General features: G+C 50.1%; 1 protein-coding gene across 1 annotated transcript in view; it reads right to left on the reverse strand.

Moving 5' to 3' along the window:
* The window catches only part of CUNH10orf71 (chromosome unknown C10orf71 homolog), a 50,031-nt gene extending 36,374 nt beyond the window's left edge, over window positions 1-13,657 (reverse strand). Inside the window, exon 1 of the mRNA XM_041662311.1 lies at window positions 13,581-13,657. The gene's annotated coding sequence lies outside the window, so the exon portion shown is untranslated. The remainder of the gene's footprint in view (window positions 1-13,580) is intronic.
* Window positions 13,658-14,063: the final 406 nt, after the last annotated feature.

A 14,063-nucleotide genomic window follows, 5' to 3' on the forward strand; every position in this document is an offset into this window, starting at 1 on the left:
GTCCCCTAGTGGGTTCTTTCTGTGTTTGGGAAAGGAACACTCATGTCCTCTGAGTGTTCTGCACCTTTGTTGGAGATGTTTTGAAAACACAAAGGCTCAGTGTCTCTGCTTGCCAGCCCTGACGTAAACATTTGGTTCAGAAAAACAAAACAAAACAACAAAAAGCGCCGCACTGTGAGTGAATCTCATCATTTCCACACTGTGTCAAGTTTTTCTTTCAGTGCTGTGCTTCTCTTCGTGAATCCTGATAAAACACACACAGTATAAGATGTACCATCTTAGTTCTACGCCGTGCTATGGCGTGATGTTACACACACTCCCAAAGTTGTGGATCTGGCCTCCAGAGTTTCTCATCTTGCAAAACTGGACTATTAATCCATTCAACAACATCTCTCCATTCCTTTACCCCCTTCCTTAGTATCTGGGAAACTTCTATTCATCTTCCTTTTTATGGATTTTACTCCCATTTTGTTTTTTTTCCTTCCTATAAGTATAATAATACAACATCTTTTTGTGCCTCATATATTTCATTTACATAACGTCCTTAAGATTTGTTCACATCGTAGGATGCACCAGAATTTCCCCCAGCTTACAAGAAGTGTGTTTCATTGCCCGTGCCTACTGTGTACTTACCCATCTGTGGATGGGATACCTTTGGTGCTGCAAATGCCTAAGAGCCTGCTTTCCTCTCTCTCTCTCTCTCTCTCTCTCTCTCTCTCTCTCTCTCTCTCTCACACACACACACACACACACACACACACACACACGGAAAAATGAATGATGGAATTGCAAATGCATACGTCGAGTCTATGTTTAATTTTTGGCCCACTGCCTAGCTACTTTCTATAGACATGGCCCCTCTTTCCGTTCTGCCAGCAGTGCATGGGGGCTGATGTTTTCCCACCTTTGCCACTCCCCACTTCCTTCTTCGTTTGTTTGTTACTGCCATCCTAATGGGTGTGAGGTGGTATCTCCCTGTGGTTTGGATTTGCATCTTTCTAATCATTAGTGGTGTTGAGCAACTTTTCCAAAACAGGTTTTAAAGATGCAGCCAAACATGACTTCATAGTTTCACTTAAAGTGAGAGTTCTTGTGGAAATGGGACTTGTCTTACCCGGGTGCTGATGGGAGGCATCAGGCGTTCCGGGGTGTGAGGCCCTCCTTTTAGCCTGGCTTCTTAGCCAGTGTTGTGCATAGCGATTGTCCACGCAGCGTTGGACCCCTGCAGATGTGTCCACCCTTGTGTTTCTGGGCAATGGGTGAGGGCTGATGCTCAGCCTTAGGTAGAGGAGTTACGAGGCCTCCCAGGTGAGTCTGATATATGTTCCTGGTTTCTTCTGTGAGGGCTACTGTGAATAGGTCTTGCTTTGGGCAGTTTCTCCTGTGCCAGCAGTAAGGCTCCTCCTAGGAAGTCCCCCTTAGCCTGCCTGCTTCTGAGATACTTTCCCCAGCTACAAACACACACACACACACACACACACACACACACACACACACACGTTTCAGAGAGTCTCGCTTCCAGCCTCAGGAGGTCTTCATTCGCAGGCTGCAGGAGGCCTCTTCCTCAGGGAAACCCTGGAGTGGCTCCATAGTCACATTCCTATGTGGAAAGGACACGGGTTGCTTCCGCCCACACACAGTTGTTGCCAACAGAATGAGATGTGGGCCTGCAGTGTTCCTCTGCCCAGCGGAGGAGCACTCTATCCCAGAGGTCCATCACCGTGAGGATTACCAGCTCTCTCCCCTGGGACATCCAGTTGCCGGAGTCTGGACAGAGGCCTGTTCGTCTGCTCTGGTTTGTTTTTAAGCAAGCGCTGGAGCTGGTGCTTATCTGGGGTCAGGAAACACTACCTGGGTGAAGTGGGATGTTTGGGTGGTTTCCGCTGGCTGGCTGCTCACTGTCCTGCACTACAAGAAGGGTGTCTCTCGGCACAGGGCACTGTGTGCACTCAATCAATTCTTGCTGGAAATGTCGGCTCTTAGGCTCAGTGTGTCAGAGACCCCCTGCTTCAACAAGCCCTGTAGGGGACTGTTTGTCCTGGAAGAACTGGACTGAATCAAGCATTTTTACACATCATTTCCTTTGACTCTCATGATGCGGAAACTGGTATCTAGAACACTATGACCTACCAAAGCTAGACAGCAAATGAGGGACAGAACTGGAAGTCAAGTCCAAATAGAACACCTCCAAGGAAGAATGCTTCTAAGACCTCCTTTCCAATGAACACACACTGTGTAGACAGAGGCTTGAGGTTGAGAATATAAGAATTTTGACCCTTGACCCTTGACTTTGCTGGAAGGCATGTGGAGACCTAGGAATGAGAGTGAAGACATTTTGTACAGACTCATAAACAACCCCCACCTAAAGACACCTGCATCTCCAAGAAAGCTCCACTGACTGGGGTGCCGAGTTCTCAGTGATGGCGCAGAGGATTCTAGAAGGCTTTAAAGCAAAAAGGACTTGCACAAGAAGGCAATTCAGATATAGATCTGATGTCACCAGCACCAAGGGCATCTGTGAGAACGATGTCCATGAGAAAATGGATGGCCAATGACCATAGTTTTATTTGGAACAAGATAAAGCCACAAAAGTCAGGTCACACCCTGAAGAACAATTTTAATAGCTATGGCTGTAGAAATGCCGGGTCAGTCCAGAGTGCATAGCAGACCTCTTGAATAGAGCAAGCAATTGGGCTGGAAACACACAGAGACTCGGAGTGGCGACTTTTGGGACTATTAGCTACCTCTTCATTTCCACTCCCCACCTCCGTGACAGCGACACTGATGGTACCCACGGAGAAGCAGGCAGAGAAGAGAAAGGTCTGTGTCTGCCTTCCAGCTCCATCTTAGACTCTTCCTAGTTCATGGGGGAACTCGCTCTCCATCTTGGTCTGGGCATTACGATGTCATCGTGGCCCTTTGCACAGACTGAGCCAGTCAGTGGGCAGGCCTTATCTTCCCCACCAGTAATGCAGGTGACTCGGGCAAGCAGCCTGTGTTAGAGTGATGTATTACTTGAACAAGGCTTTGTGTTTTGTCAGCTATTACCTGTTTGAGTTTAGGTAGGGGGTTTTAGTGACAGGAAATGGAGTCTCATAGTCTCAAGGGAATGTCTTTGTTCAAGCTGTCTAGGGCAGCGTTCTATGGTTAGTTTTTGAGATAGAGACTGGCTGGTTTCAAGCTTCCTATGTAACCAAGGATGACACTGAACTCTTGATTCTCCTGCCACACCGACCAACTGTTGTGGCTTCATGCACAGCCACACCTGGCCCTCTACGGTCTCTTTAAAATCCCAACTTACAGCTGCTTGCCTCTCCTTCCCAATGCTGTTTTCTATTAGTTCAGACCTAAGTCTGGTGGTTCTCTCTTTAAGGTTTGACGGGTGGTCACATTCCTAGACACTGTCCATGCACATCTATCGTGCTGGGTGGATGAGAACATGTACAGGTGTGTGAGAACGTGTACAGGGGTGTGAGAACATGTACAGGTGTGTGAGAATGTGTACAGGTGTGTGAGGACATGTACAGGTGTGAGAATGTGTACAGGGGTGTGAGAATGTGTACAGGGGTGTGAGAACGTGTACAGGGGTGTGAGAACGTGTTCAGGGGTGTGAGAACGTGTACAGGGGTGTGAGAACTTGTACAGGTGTGAGAACGTGTTCAGGGGTGTGAGAAAGTGTACAGGGGTGTGAGAACGTGTACAGGTGTGTGAGAACGTGTTCAGGGGTGTGAGAACATGTACGGGGGGTGTGAGAACATGTACAGGTGTGTGAGAACGTGTATAGGGGTGTGAGAACGTGTTCAGGGGTGTGAGAACGTGTACAGGGGCGTGAGAACGTGTACAGGGGTGTGAGAACTTGTACAGGTGTGAGAACGTGTACAGGTGTGTGAGAACGTGTACAGGTGTGAGAACTTGTACAGGTGTGAGAACGTGTACAGGTGTGTGAGAATGTGTTCAGGGGTGTGAGAACTTGTACAGGTGTGAGAACGTGTACAGGTGTGTGAGAACGTGTTCAGGGGTGTGAGAACGTGTACAGGTGTGAGAACTTGTACAGGTGTGAGAACGTGTACAGGTGTGTGAGAACGTGTACAGGTGTGAGAACTTGTACAGGTGTGAGAACATGTACAGGTGTGTGAGAATGTGTTCAGGGGTGTGAGAACTTGTACAGGTGTGAGAACGTGTACAGGTGTGTGAGAACGTGTACAGGTGTGTGAGAACGTGTACAGGTGTGAGAACTTGTACAGGTGTGAGAACGTGTACAGGTGTGTGAGAATGTGTTCAGGGGTGTGAGAACTTGTACAGGTGTGAGAACGTGTACAGGTGTGTGAGAACGTGTTCAGGGGTGTGAGAACGTGTACAGGTGTGTGAGAACGTGTTCAGGGCTGTGAGAATTTGTACAGGTGTGAGAACGTGTACAGGTGTGTGAGAACGTGTTCAGGGGTGTGAGAACTTGTACAGGTGTGAGAACGTGTACAGGGGTGTGAGAACGTGTACAGGTGTGTGAGAACATATACAGGGGTGTGAGAACTTATACAGGTGTGAGAACTTGTACAGGTGTGTGAGAATGTGTTCAGGGGTGTGAGAACGTGTACAGGGGTGTGAGAACGTGTACAGGTGTGAGAATGTGTACAGGTGTGTGAGTGTGTATGGCTGAGAGTATGTGCATGTATGTGTTTGAGGATCTGAGAGATGAAAGTGTGTGTGTGTGTGTGTGTGTGAGGTCATAAGGTATCTTCCTCGGTCACTCTATATCTTGTTTGTTTGTTTGTTTGTATATTTGTAGGCAGAGTCTCCCACTGAAACTGAAGCTCACCAGTAGGCTAAGCTGGCTGGCCACAGAGCTCCGCAGCTCTACCTGTCTCTGCCTCTCCAACACTGGTAATACAGATGTACCAGCACACATGGCATTTTATGTATGTGCAGAGGAATTGAACTTGGGTCCTCTTGCTTGACAGCAAGCACTTTATCAACTAAGCCATCTTCTCAGCCTGATAAATAAAGGCTACCTATGGTCCCATGTGCCACTTGAATGTCGACTGACTATGGACTCAACTCTCTGAAGTCATTGCTGGAAGAAATCCTCCTTTAAGACACTTTTCTCAGTATTCAGTCACAGCAGTGAAGAGCTACAGTAAGACCGTGAGCCCCCGAGGCAATCCTGTTTGTCTCAGGGCAGCTCAACCCGTTCTCCCTTCATCTTGTCTAGGCACCTGCATGCTGGTGAGGCCAGGCCACTGGGCTATTTCTGGGGGTGAGGGTCCAGAGTGAACTACCCAGGGCTTCTTGTTTTTGGGATGAGCTCATGAGCTACAGGAAGACATGCCTCGCTCTGTGTTTTTCGTAGCCTCCCACAGGGACAGGGTGCTGACAGGGTAGGCTCAGGCCAATTTCAGGCACTTCAAAGGGCAGAGGTTAAGACTGCTTCTGGGATGTTATGCCCCTACCCCAGCTTTGTTTTTCTTGGGTCACCTCCAGAGGTGGAGATAACAATAATATGTCTGCAGCCCAAGAATTACTGAGGCCCTTGGTGAAACTTTCGGAAAACACCTTCTGAACCTTTGTCGAATTGGGGGTGAACCCCAAATCACCACCTGAAGGATTGGTAGCTGATTTTGGTTTGTTTTCGTTTATCCCTTCCCACCTGAGACAGGGACTCTCAGTGTAACGGCCCTGCCAGTACTGGGACTCACTTTACAGATCACGTTGGCCTTGAACTCAAAAAGATCCACCTGCCTCTGCCTCCTGAGTGCTGGGATTAAAGGTGTGCGCCACCACCACTGAGCTGATTTGTGGATCTTAATTTCCTTACAAAGAACTTGGTCATGGCCATTTCACCTGGACTCCCCCCTCCCCGCCCACTGCAATCTCCCAGTTCATCTGCCTCCCCACCCCACACTGCGATCTCTAGGCTCACCTGGACGTCCCCCCCACACACTGTGTTCTCCCAGTTCACCTGCACCCCCCCCCCCACACACCCCTACACACACTCTGTGATCTCCCAGGAAACTGATTCTGTGACCTGGAGCCAGCACATTGATCAACTCCTTTGTGAAATTTTTCCTGCTGTAGACAGAGCCAGCTGCTTTAAGCTTCCACTCCCAACAAGGTTGCTATGCTCGGTGACTTCTATCAGGCCTCCTGGCGAGTCATGAGGCCTCCCTAACACTGCAAACAAAGTTGTGTTTGGAAAGCCGACACTTGCCTGAGTAGCTAATTGAGGCTACGAGGTTGGGGCCCTGTGGGTGCGTGGGGCCTCTCCTCCACGCCTCTCTGCCCCCTCGCTGTGCTTCTGCTCCTGGTAGACAGCATCTTAGGTCAAGCATGCGCTAAATATAGCTGTCCTCCCCGCTGGGCTGTCATGAGGCTGTCAGCAGCACTGTCCCCAGGTTTTGGTCTTAGTGCTATGGCAGCCTTTGACTTAACAGCCAAACCCAGCCATGGATGGGGTGGGGATTTATTCTTAGGAATCCTGTCTCCTTAGGCCCTGTGAAGGCCAGTGAGACCAGGGAGAGAGACGGAGATGAGGGAGAGGAAACTGACTTGGAAATGGGCCACAAGGCTGCGACTGTCTGACTCTGCTCCCCCTACCAGCCTCAGGCAGTGGCCCTGCCTAGTGGGAGCTGAAGAATTTGTCAGTAGGGCCATGGTTGCTGTCTGTCCATCTTCCCACTGCCACACAGCATACGGTTGTGGGAAGGCAGCCATCGTACTCTTTGGTCTTACATTGGCCATATCTTATGCTTCCCACTGGGGCAAAGTAAGGGAAGCCGGCATCTGCTGCTCTCTAGGTGAGGAGGAGAGCCTCCTGCAGGTAGAATCCACACGCGACCAGCACAAGGGTCTGCTGAAGGGTCTCCCTATTGGCCATCCATGTGGTTAGCCAGTGGAATTAAGGCCAAGCAGTTTAGGGTCTCTAGGTGCTAGAAGCCCAAGACTCTAAACAATGGATCAAAGCAGCAGCAGAAGCCAGGGCTTAAGGCTGCACTCAGTGGCACAAAGTGTCTCCTCTTCCGGTCTGCGCTCCATTCTCACCTAACGCTCAAGTTATGCCTTCTGGCTTTGGCTTGGGAATTTTCAAAAAGCAATCAGTTGATGGTTTAGAAACACAGCAGCATCTGGGCAGGACCCAGGAAGGGGGCTCAGTGGGGGCTCACTCTGATTGAGCAGTCTGGGAACCCAGGCCTGCAGCACTGCCCTGTCTAAAATCTCCTGGATTTATACAATCTGGAGCCTCTGTAGCCGAATGCAGTGGTCTTTCCAGGACCATTTTGATTCTTAGAGATGAAGCCTGGGCTTGCACTAACTCCTTGTAACTGCCACTTGTTCCTAGGCTTTGTGTAGGGGTTGATAAGAGGTTATAGTTAAAGTGATGCATCTTCTTAGCCTATTTTCCTGCTGTTCAGGGGTGTGTGGGTTCTATGTGTAGCTTGCAGGGATTCGATTGTTCACTATTTCTTTATTTCCAAAGAGTGTTTGTTTTCTAACTACCACAGGCCACAAAGGAGATAGTCAGAGTTCTTCATTGCATGGGACTTAAACTCAGGGTCTGAAATCACTGTGAGAGGAGAGCTGGGGACAGATAGGACCGGATCTCCTCAGGCTTAAAGGTCAAGGCATTTACTCAGTTTCACAGGAAGCAAATGGCAGGTTTAAACAAGGGCCTATAGAACCTACCGTGCATTAACTCACACACACACACACACACACACACACACTTCACACACACACACACACACTCCTGTCCTTGAATGGAAAACTCTAAAATCAGGGTGAGGCAGCTATTGAGAAGCTGGGTGAGAAAGGGGACATAGGAAGGGGAGTGAAGGAGGCCTGGGAGTCAAAGTGCCCTTCTCAGGGAGTGTGCAGGCACTTGCTGAAGGCCTGAATGTGAGGGATGAGGAACCGCAGGCACACGTGAGTCTTATCATGCTGGACACTCACTGTGCAGGACCTGGGAAGTCACTCAAGTTCAGGAAGCCACTGTAATGTGTGGGGATAGTCCGCAGCTAACACACAGTGACTGTGACGGTGTGTCAGGTGTGGGTCTGAGTCTGTGGGAGAATTTGAATAACCAAGCACCCCTATGAGGAAGGTGCTTGTGCTAGCTACAGAATTTGTTTAAGGTTGTTTGGCTAATAACAGCGAGCCTCCTTCAGAAAGTTAGTCTCAGCACAGCCGTTATCTTCGTCTCAGCTGGCTCTTGTCTCCAGCAGGAGCCTTGCTTGTGCCTGCTATAAGATGTGCATGCTTCCAAATGTCTGTATAAGTCTTCTCAGAGTTAAATCAACCATTCCAATCACTTGACCCTTCAATAGGATGAGATGGGATTTTGCTTTGTCTGGGAGCTGAGCTGGAGCCATTGACCTCGTGAGTTCATTCGGATGTTTTGGCAGAAGGGAAGGGCTGCCACTCCAAACGATCCCATTCAAACATCCAAAGGTACCCATGCAGCGGTTGTTCCCATTGCCAAGGGATGGGAGGGTTGGGAGGCCAGCTGATATATTGGCTCTGGTCATACTAGTCAATGTTATAAGCAAGCAGAAGAGAAAGCTGCACACGATAAGCATAGGTCTAGAATCCCCTGGTCCCTGCCCTTCATCTTATGATGACATTGGCCTTAGGGCCTTTGTATGGATCATCAGGTCATATCTGTGGCCATAAAGGCCTAGAATCCAAAACACATTATATATGATAGCTCAGAGCCTTGGGATGAACTGCTCCATGATTGTGTGTATGTGTGTGTTTGTGCATGTGCTAGGCATCTGTATGTGTGTGTGTATGTGTGTTTATGTGTGTGTGTGTGTGTGTGTGTGTGTGTGTGTGTGTATGCAAGCAGCCACAGCATTCCTTGTCAGAAAAAGGAAATGGCATGAAGGAATTCTTAGTGGAGAAAGAGAGATGATAGTACCTTGGGCCCAACGGGGACAGATAGGTCCTGTCATCTCTGCCTTCCAGAATAAGAACTGCAGCCAGCAGCTGACCTCAGCATCAGTGGTGGGGCTAGAATGTACCCAGCACCTCTTGCTGCTACCCTGTTCTGCTCCCACGGCCATCCGTTGCGTTGATTAAGTGCTTCAGCTGTGTATGAAGGCTGGATTTGGTGCTTGAATATATTGCCACATTAAAAGCTCCAGAACATTTTAGGTAGTGTCAGAATAGTAAATTAGGACACGATGGGCCATATATTCAGTGCAGAGAGCTGAAGTACCATTTTATTACACATGTCATGGAATTAAAGGCTTAATTTTCTTTTAAAAAATGGTGATGCATCATCTCCCACAGCCAGGTAAAGACAGTCAGCAGAAATGATTTATCTTTCATTCCATTTGAAGATCAGAAACCGAATTCCAGGATCCTGCTGTCTGATAGTTATCTCTGCCTGGAGGGCACTTGAGACGTTTACCCACCACCTCACTTGAAGGACACGGCCAGGCACTGGGTGCGGTCAGGAAGGAGGAGGGTGGAGGTGGCATCTGCAGAGAAGCCTGTCTGATGGGAGGACATGGCCTCCTCCTCTTGGCTCCAGGTCAGACAGGCTGTACTCTGTGTCCAGGCCTGTCCTTAGATGAGCTCGCTGCCTCACGGAGCCCTCTGATTTACCTATGACATGGGAGGGCAGCAGGATACCCCGCGGGGCTGGAGGTGCTGTGAGGATAGAGATGCCAGATGTGAAGAAATGGGGCTCTTCAGCTTCTACGCTTGTGACAACCACAGAAAGATGTTGTTTTTAAGAACAGCTCTTGTTTTATTTCTCATAATAAAAGTAACATACTCATTGGGAAGAACTTGGAAACAGAAAATAACAAGCAAGGTGAAAAATGTTTGGTTCTCCATTGCCGACGACTGTCCACTTCTCTGATGTGCGGCACACATTCCTGTTTCCATGGAGGCATCTACATGTCCTTTTCCACATAACGATGCAAAAACAAAACACTACACTACACAAAACCCCCATAAAACCCTCACCTGTAATCCTAACGGGCAGATCTGAGCCTATTTCTATCTTTGGTGGCTGCTATAACAATTGCCAAAGCCAGGGGGCTTAAAGCAACTGCACTTTATTCTCTCACAGCCCTGGAGGCCAGGTCTGCAATCCGGCTGTCAGTATGGCTGTGCTGCCCCAAGGCTCTGAGGCAGGAAGGACCAGACTCACACCACTGGGACTTCCGTCTGCCTGTGGCTTCTCCAGATTCACGCCACTAGGATGTCTGTCTGCATGTGGCTTCTTTAGACTTGCACCACTAGGGTGTCATCTGCATATGACTTCTCCAGACTCACGCCACTAGGATGTCTGTCTGCATGTGGCTTCTTCCTAGTGTTTCCCTCCTTTGTCCATATTTCATAAGGTCTTTGTCACTGCATTTAGGATCCATCACACTCCACATTCCCTGGTAGTTGGGAGTTACTCATTTCAAGTTTCCTGACGTAATAACATCCGAGCATTCCCTTTCCCACATAAGGGCCCACCCAGGATCATAGTGCATGATCAGGGTACATCTTTTGGACACAGTCTGACCCACATTAACCAGGAAAGTGGGCCTTTTGATCAAGCTCAAAAGGAAGCAGGTGGTGAAGCCCAGCCAGGCCTTAGAGTGTAAACTTGTCCAAACGTCTTACACATCCACGGGCATTTCTGGTCATGATTGGCTCCACCACACTGTTGGAGGGCACTGGTTCTCCCCTGCTTGTTCTTCCAGACCTGACCACCATTGGAGGCTGGCTCTGCAATCCTCACACTGAACCAGCCGATTCAGTTCTAACGGGGTGCTGATACTTCCAGCCCCTCTGATTCCTGCCAGTCCTGCCCACTGTCCACTTCCCACATCCTTGCCCTGCCCACTTCAGGCTTCTCTTTGTTAGAGAAGGTCCCTTAGCTCCTGAGCAGAGCTGCCTGCCTCCTCACCCACCATGGCCATAGTCTCTACCATCTCAAAGTCCCTACAGATCTCCCATTGAGACCAGAGCTTCTGAGAGGTACAGGGTGCCAGAGAGACAGTGCTCTGTGTATCCTGACAGCTCCACTTCCTGGAGTGACCGTGCTCTGTCTGCTGCTCTGCATATCTGAAGAAAGAGCTCAGCAGGATAGTTGCTGCCTCTCCTGGAGGTGGACGTGGGAAGGTCTGACTGTAGGACTGGGGTTTCCCTCACAGTTCGCAGAATTCTCAGCTCATTGTGCTTTATGGCTGTGTGCATCTGCGTCAAGGTCCAGGTTCAGATCCTAAAATTTCGGGATCAGAGTCAGAAACATGGAGGCCCGGTGGGTGGCAATGAGACCTGACTCCAAGTTCTGTCTCCTTGGTGGCAGCACTGGAGGATTCTGCTTTCAATGCCATGGCTCAGATCAGAGATGACAGAGTGTTGTCTTTAGGGCCAGGAGTGATGGTGGCAGACAGGCAGGGCTTTCCCCTTGAACAACATCAGGAGCAGGAGCGATGGTGGCAGACAGGCAGGGTTTTCACTTGAACAGCATCCGTTGTGATGAAGAGAGGCTTGTAGACATGGAGCTCGATTTGTTGGAGTTAGTGATGGGTTCACTCAGAGTAAGACCTGAGGTCCTCTCACCAAGTGAGAAGTGTGGGCGGGGCTCAGACTGGGTGTTCTCCCTTTCTGCCCAGTGCCGTGTCTATTCCAACTCCTCCTTGGTGGCAAAATTCCGTGAGTCTCTGTGGGATGTTTTATTCCATGTTGTGTGGCGCTTAGGCAACATTTCACGGTAACTTGAGGAGCAGACCTTCGCCACATCTTACCTAGCTTGCACGGGCCCCAGACACACTCTCAGGTGCTGGGCACAGCAGTGGAAGACTGAACCAGCCACACAGACTTCCTTCCTCAGCCCCTCCTAATATGCACAGGCTATCTCACTTAACCCCTCTCAGAAAGCACAGGCTATCCCACTCAACCCCTCCCAGTATGCACAGGCTATCCCACTCAACCCCTGTTAGTATGCACAGGCTGTCCCACGGAACCCCTCTCAGTATGCACAGGTTATCCCACTGAATCCCTCCCAGGATGCAAGGCTATCCCACTCAACCCCTCCCAGGATGCACAGGCTATCCCACTCAACCCCTGTTAGTATGCACAGGCTGTCCCACGGAACCCCTCTCAGTATGCACAGGCTATCCCACTGAATCCCTCCCAGGATGCACAGGCTATTCCTCTCAGTCCTTCCCCATATGCAAAAGTTGCCCTACTCAGTACAACACAATGCATATAGGCGATCCCCCTCAACCCCTCCTAGAGGTAAGTTCATTCTTGGATGTTTTGTCTGGCAGCCTTGTGGGGTTGTGGTGTGGAGGAGCACATGCACACATGGTTCTCTCTCTCTCTCTCTTTCTCTCTCTCTCTCTCTCTCTCTCTCTCTCTCTCTCTCTCTCTGTTGGGGGATGATGCTCTTCAGTCAATCCGCTGGTCAAACTACACACCTGGATGGCACAGGCCCTCCCTTCTGCTTGTTCTTCCAGTGGCTGTGGTGATGTGTCTGTGTGTTCCAGTGCATGAGCCCCTGTGTGGATGTGTGTGAGTGTATGTAAGTATATACAGATGTGTGAGAGCAGCTGTCTGAGTGTGTGAGTCTGTGTGTGTGCCTCTACCTGTTTGTGTGTATATTGGGGAGGGACCCATTACTGGCTCAGTATTGTATTGGGTGTGTGATGATGTGCTGGTTCTTGGTCCTGTCCAAGACCACGCAAGAGGCTGGAAGCAGCACCCCATGTCTCCTGGTGACGGAGGCTGGCTCTGTCCATAGGTGACCACTACCACACATTCACTCCGTGTCTGCTTCACCAGGGGCTTCTGCACGAGATGTTGTGGCCATGGATAGATGAGAGCACAATTTGATTTCATGTCCAGAATTCCGGTCTTTTGACTATGACTAGCCAGGGCAGGGCCCAGAGTCACAGGGAGGAGCTTCAGGTGTCTGCGGGCCCCAACAACCTCCTTCACTTATAGAGGCCAACCCCAGAGGCACCCTTTGTGTTGCTGAGGGCTCAGTGGAGTGGATCTCAGCAGCCCTAGCATGCTTTCTCGGGGAGAAAAATTAAACAGAAAATAAATTGCTCGAAGATGTCCTCTGCTGACATAAGAACTTTGGTTATACTTGCAGTCCCATCTAATGCTGCCCCCTCGACCTCAATGAAGTCGGCCCATTGGCCTCATTTTGCATACAAGGAAACTAGACTCAGAAAGACTGAGAGACTCACTCTGAGCAACACAGCTAAGAAGCGATCCAAGTTAGAATTTGAGATTCATTAATTAACTCCATCATCCCTGAATCTGAGCAGGAAAGGCTGGGCCACAATACCTCCTGCCTGGGCTGCTATAGACAGAAGAGCCCCCGGGAGAGAAGGCTCTCGCTGAAAGCCAACCCAGGCCTCCTTGCTGACCAGGCTGCTGGTGCTGTGGAGGACAGCAGCAGCCGACTCTCAGGAAGCCTGGAGTCCTAAGGCAGAGCGTCTCCTGGCCCACATTTGCCCGGGGCTGAGCAAAGCTGCTTGGCACCGCATCCTTTGTGAGATGGCCCCAAACGAACACCACCACTGTCACTAAATTCCTCAACCCTAAGGGCACAGGGGCCCACTTACCGTGATGGTGACCCCTTCAAAATGACAGAAGCAGGGCAGGCACAAGGGTCCACAGCCCGGGCGTAGAGGGGTGCCCTCCTCCGGGATACTCTTGTTTCCTGTCTCGGAGAGGCAATGAGATAGCAGGAAGAAATCTGGTCATGCCCAGCTCAGCGGAGCCTGCTTTTCGCCCAACACCAGATATGACTTGGAAGCAGGCTGGACATTCTTGTTCAGAATGGGACCATGGCCCAGCACTTTGAGAGGCATAGAGTACCCTGATTTGCTCTCAGGCATGGTTCTTCCCTACATAGTCCCTATCTCCTGGGGCCAGGCCTCTGACCTTGGTGCAGCCCTTCCCTGACCCTGTGCCCTCCCTGTGGCTCCATGCAGTTATATATAGGTCCATTTCTCATCCTGCCCCTGCCCTGGGCTCCACACCCTGGCAGATGCAATGTCAGGATTCCCTTCCCAGCCAAGGACAGACAGCAGGACCCGGCCAAC

This window comes from Microtus oregoni, unplaced genomic scaffold (assembly GCF_018167655.1).
Source record: "Microtus oregoni isolate MIOR12 unplaced genomic scaffold, Mior012 000013F_ref0000133, whole genome shotgun sequence".
NCBI lineage: Eukaryota > Metazoa > Chordata > Mammalia > Rodentia > Cricetidae > Microtus > Microtus oregoni.